Source organism: Rhinopithecus bieti, unplaced genomic scaffold (genome assembly GCF_001698545.2).
Source record: "Rhinopithecus bieti isolate Rb0 unplaced genomic scaffold, ASM169854v2 scaffold_4602, whole genome shotgun sequence".
Classification (NCBI taxonomy): Eukaryota; Metazoa; Chordata; class Mammalia; order Primates; family Cercopithecidae; genus Rhinopithecus; species Rhinopithecus bieti.
The window spans coordinates 102,614-107,952 of NW_016804401.1; the positions used below are offsets into that span (position 1 = coordinate 102,614).

The 5,339-nt window shown below is 52.3% G+C and overlaps 1 long non-coding RNA gene across 4 annotated transcripts; it reads left to right on the plus strand.

Annotated features, from left to right (window-relative positions):
• Nucleotides 1-290: 290 nt before the first annotated feature.
• LOC108526877 (uncharacterized) lies at nt 291-5,099 on the plus strand. 4 transcript variants are annotated; one of them, XR_001884628.1, is made up of 4 exons: nt 291-742; nt 2,574-2,640; nt 3,162-3,362; nt 4,834-5,099. It is a non-coding gene; the product is annotated as an uncharacterized LOC108526877 (long non-coding RNA). The 4 variants fall into 4 exon arrangements; XR_001884629.1 differs by having other exon boundaries at nt 291-674; nt 3,114-3,362; XR_001884626.1 differs by having other exon boundaries at nt 291-674.
• Nucleotides 5,100-5,339: the final 240 nt, after the last annotated feature.

Sequence of the window (5,339 nt, forward strand, 5' to 3'; positions counted from 1 at the left end):
AAAAAAAAAAAAAAAAAAAAAAGAAGTACCATCATCAAAGGTAAGGTGATGGGAAGCTGCCCCGTGCCTCAGTGTTCCACTATGACATGGAAGACACGGCGGTTAAACTGCCACTTACCATTGATTGCTAAACTCAACTTCATTTCTTTTCATTTTTTGCCTTTGCCATGATAGATTTTATATCTCATCACAACTGTGTGGTGATGTGGTTTTGATGTGTGTTCCCTCCAAATCTCATGTTGAAATGTGGTCCCCAGTGTTAGGGGTGGGGCCTGATGGGGGGTGTTGGATCATGGGGTGGATTCCTCATGAATGGCCTGGCACTCACTGTCCCCTTGGTGATGAGTGAGTTCCTGCTCTGAGATGACGACTTAGATAACTCCATGCTGTGGTGCTAGCACCTGAGAGACACATGACCAAGAGATCTGCCCCCACATATGAATCTAGATGGGTGGGGCTGGCCTGCTGCTTCTCTTCAAGAACCAGTAGAGGCTGACGCTGCAGAGAGGGCAGCATCCCACGGTCAAGGAAACCACCGACAGAGGGGACCAGCAGGGGTCACCAAAGACCTCAGAACAAGAAAAACCTTTCTTTATTTGCTACATCCAGTGAGTTCAACAGAAGCCTCCTGTTTCAGCCAGGGGTCCCCAGGGAAGCAGAGTAACAGGACACAGGTAGATGTGGAAGTGCACATGAGCATGGGAATGGATGAATATGGATATGGATATTGATATAGAGAGAGGTATGGATATGGACATGAATATGGGTATAGATACAGATATGAATATGGGTCTAGATGGATATGGATACAGATACGGGTACAGATTTAGGCATAGATATGGATATAGATATGGATATGGACATAGATATGGGTACAGATACAGATATGGATATGAATACAGATATAGATACAGATGTGGCTACGGAAATAAATTTGGATGTAAATATGAATATAGGTATGGAGGTACATATAGGTATAGATACAGATATGGCTATGAATATAGATACAGATATGGAAATGGATATGTGTATACATACAGAAGTGACTATGGGCATAGATAGAGATACGGACTTGGAAATCGATGTGGGTGTAGATATGGATGTGGCTGTAGATATGGATACAGATGTAGGCATGGATGTGGATGGAGGTATGGATGAGGGTGAGATATGGATGTGGGTGTAGATATGGATGAGGGTATAGATATGGATGTGGATGTAGATATGGATAAGGGTGTAGATACAGATGAGGGTGTAGATGTGGACGTGGGTGTAAGCATGGATGTGGGTGTAGATATGGATGAGGGTGTAGATATGAATGTGGGTGTAGATATGGATGAGGGTGTAGATATGAATGTGGGTGTAGATATGGATGTGGATATAGATATGGGTGTGGGTGTGGATGTGAGCGTAGGCATGGATGTGGGTGTAGCTATGGATGTGGGTGTAGATGTGGATGAGGGTGTAGATATGGATGAGGGTGTAGATATGGATGTGGGTGTAGATAGGATGTGGACGTAGGCATGGATGCAGACACAGGCACAGATGTGGATGTAGGCATGGATACAGATGTAGATATGTATGTACATGTAGGCATGGATGTGGATGGAGGCATGGACATGGATGGAGGTATGGATATGGAAGTATTCATGGATATATGTATGGATGTGGGTATACAAATGTAGATGTGGATCCAGATATGAGATGTCTTTTTACGATTGGCTCATGTGATTGGAAGCTGTCAAGTCTGAAATCTGCAGGACAGGCCAACGGGCTGGAAACCCAGGCTGAGGCTGAGGCTAAAGTCTTGGGGCAGAATGTCTCCTTCCTTCAGCTGACTGGGTGAGGCCCACTCACGCTGTGGAGGGCAATCGTCCTTACTAACAGTCAGGTGGTGGGACACATCCACCATGTCTACAGAATACCTTCCCGGGAGCACCGAGATTCATGTGTGTTTACATAATTGGGTGACATGACCTAGCCAAGCTGATGCCTAAAGCCAACCACCACAACCCACACAACCACCGCAGCCCTGCCGAGCGAGCCCAGCCCTGTCTCTTTACCTCTCTTCCCTGGCCCCAGTATTGCCTGCTGTGGGGAGCAAAACCACAACCAGCCTGTGAGGGGCTGAGCAGAAAGCTGACAGAGGACCCTGGTCCGGCCCCTGCTAAAGCCTCAGCCCAGAGCAAGGTGCAGCTTAGAGGGGAGTGAAGTGGAAAGCGACACTGAGAGCTCAGCTCATTGCCTGGGACCGCATTGGCAGAGGTTCCTTATCTAAAAATACTTGTGAGCCACCCCCTTTCGGTGTAGGGCAGGGAAGTGGGTCCCACTGAAGAAGGCTGAAAGGACAAGGGAAGATGTGGTTATTGCAGTGAAAGTCTCCTGGGTCCAACACCCACTCCCAGTTCATGCTGATTCCCTTTAGAGGGACTGAGTCACCTCCCCAGACACCCCAGAGATAAGGAATAAAGTGGTTGTATCAGAAAAGGAGATCTCTCCAGCGACGGGGGTATCTCTCAGTGTGACTTCTTGGAGTCAAGGTTTTCTGGAAGCTGAGAGTGCGTCTGCCCCTCCAGGTCTGCCTCCACCCCAAGAGGACCCCGTGGATGCGATGCCCCAGCTCCACCACCCTCAGGAGAAGAGGTGGGTGTTTGTCGTTTCCTGCTCCACCCCTGCAGGCCAGATCTGAGGGCGGCTGCACCTCCTACTCTCTCGGCAGCCCCTCGTGTCCTCCCCTGTCCTCGGCCCTACTCTGTGGGCCTCCGGGGACCACTCCTTCTCTGGTCCCTGCAGGCTTGGGCGAGCCGACTGCTTCCCACTTTGGTGGTCCCAAGATGCATCCCATCCATGGGAGTCCCCTTAACCTTGACCTCTAGAAACAGCCCCATCACTCTTCTCTCCATTCACCCATGTCAGGAATGTTGAATTCCTTTGCTAGCAACACAGAAAGCCTCAATTGGATCCTGTCATTGCGCTGCCTAAAGCCCGGCAACAGCTTCCCATGGCACTTGAAATAGAATTTAAAGCCCAACAGGCCCTGCCCAAGCTTCCACCTCCCTCCCAGCCTCCTCCCCTCACCGCACCACCAAGAGCCACCTCCTTTTGTCTCCTCTGAGGTCCCATCAGTGCCACACGTGGACTCATTTTTGCTGTTTCTGGGACAGTGGTGCCATTCCCCTCCCGTGACTGACTCCGGCCTGCAGTCCCTAATCTGCCCATCATGCCCAGGCACTGTCCATGGCACCCTGTTGACTTCCTCCACACCGTCTAACACGACCTGAAACAACCTCTTCCATCCACCGCATCTCATCTGTGCTCCCCTGCCTGGAACGGAGCTGCAGGAAGGCAGCGATGTTTGTCTGGAGGTGGGCACTGTGGTGGGCGCTCGCCCCACATGTGGGTGTCCATTGATGGGTGGGCATCCCCCCGAGGCCTCGGAGCAGCAGACGCCCCTCCCTGAGACTGGTTGGGCCTGCACCACAAGCAGCACCCAGGTCCCACAGGTCCCTCTCCACACACAGCTCAGTGCAGGCCATGAGCAGGTGGCCTCATCCATGCTGCTGACCACCTGCCTGGCATGGTATTTGGTAAACAGCAGGTGGATGTTGGTGTAGATATACCACCTCAAATTGCTAGATTGGACAGAACCCCGCTAGAGCCCATCGGCTGCAGACACAAACCCAGGGCCCAGCAGATGGTGCTGTCTGCTAGGACAAGGCTGGAGAGTGGTTGCTCCATCCAGTCACCGTTTCCTGCGCCTGGACGCCTGCATCAACCCCTGGACAGCTGTGCAGAATCAGCCCTCTGCAGGCATTCGAGGGCCCCCAGGGACAGGAGGCTAACCCTCCATGGTGGGGTCCAGGCTGCCCTGCACAACATCCTGTGAGGCAAGTTCCGCGCTGCAACCACGAGCAGCCACGGCCCCGCCGCTGAGCACTGGGGACAGCCGCGGGGCAGGAGCAGAAGTTTCTGTCTCACTTTGTCTTTATTTTAGTGCCCACCCCCTGGTTGTGGGTTCCTTGTTCGCTGGTGCAGGTCTATGAGGAGGAAACACGCAGAAAACAAAAGATGAGATCAGGGTGTCTCAGGCCACTTCCTTCCACCACAGCTCTGCCTGGAGTGCTGGCCCCGGCACAGGTGGATACACAGAACCAGCGCCTCCCTCCTGGAGCTTTCTTGGGGGGACCAGTGAGGGTGAACAAGGAAGTGGATAGAGAATTCCCCACAGCATAAGTGCAGTGGGGACATTTGTGGCAGGGAGTGCCTGGGGGGATGGTTGGGGAAGATTGCCCCAAGGAGGTACCATCTGAGCAAGATCCAAAATTGTAAGAAAGAAGTAGCACGCAGAGCTCCGAGGGCAGAGCATGCCAGGTCCGAGGGCAGAGCACGCCGGGTCCGAGGGCAGAGCACGCCGGGCTGGAGGCCCTGCAGTGGGGACAAGCTCGGCAGCTTAGAGGACCAGAGAGAAATCCAGGTGGGTATTGGCCAAGGTGGGGTGTGAGGAGGGCCGAGGATAGCTGGGGTCACACAGCACCAAGTTGTACCAACCCAGGCACAGTTAACCATTCATTTTAAGAGCAAGTGAATCCCACATGCTTGACACAAGGAATTGCTGGAAAGGTGCTGACAGACCCAAAGGATGTAGAGTTCAATGCCAAAGGGTGTGGCTGTCACCCCTCAGAGGCTCAGAGCGAGTGGCAGGGCAATCGACTCCCCTGCATTTCCATCCACAGTGCACTAAATGCCACTGAACTGTCTGCTTTGGAGTAGTTAAGATTGTTAACTTATGTTATGTGAGCTTCACCATGGAATAAATGTGTGTGTTTTCATCCACAGCTCCTGCCTCGTAACTCACACAGCCCTGGTTATAGCCTTTTGTTATCACATTGGGGCAATTTCAAAGCAGGCCTCAGGAAGCAGAATCTCAAGGCCCTAACCTGACTGTGGGTCAGAAGATCCTCATTCCAGGCCAGGTTCTGCCCCATCACCTGGAGGAAGAAATGCTGCTGAGAAGCTGAGAAGAGTCTGGCCAGGTGCGGCGGCTCACGCCTGTAATCCCAGCACTGTGGGAGGCCAAGGCCGATGGATCACCCAAAGTCAGTTCGAGGCCAGCCTGGCCAACATGGCAAAAGCCAACTGTACTAAAAATACAAAAATTAGTCGGGCATGGTGGCGGGCACCTGTAATCCCAGCTGCTGGGGGTGCTGAGCCAGGAGAATGGCTTGAACCTGGGAGGCAGGGGTTGCAGTGAGCCGAGATCGTACCACTGCACTCCAACCTGGGTGAAAAAGTGAGCCTCCATCTCAAAAAAAAAAAAAAAAAAAAAGAAGAAGAATCTGGAC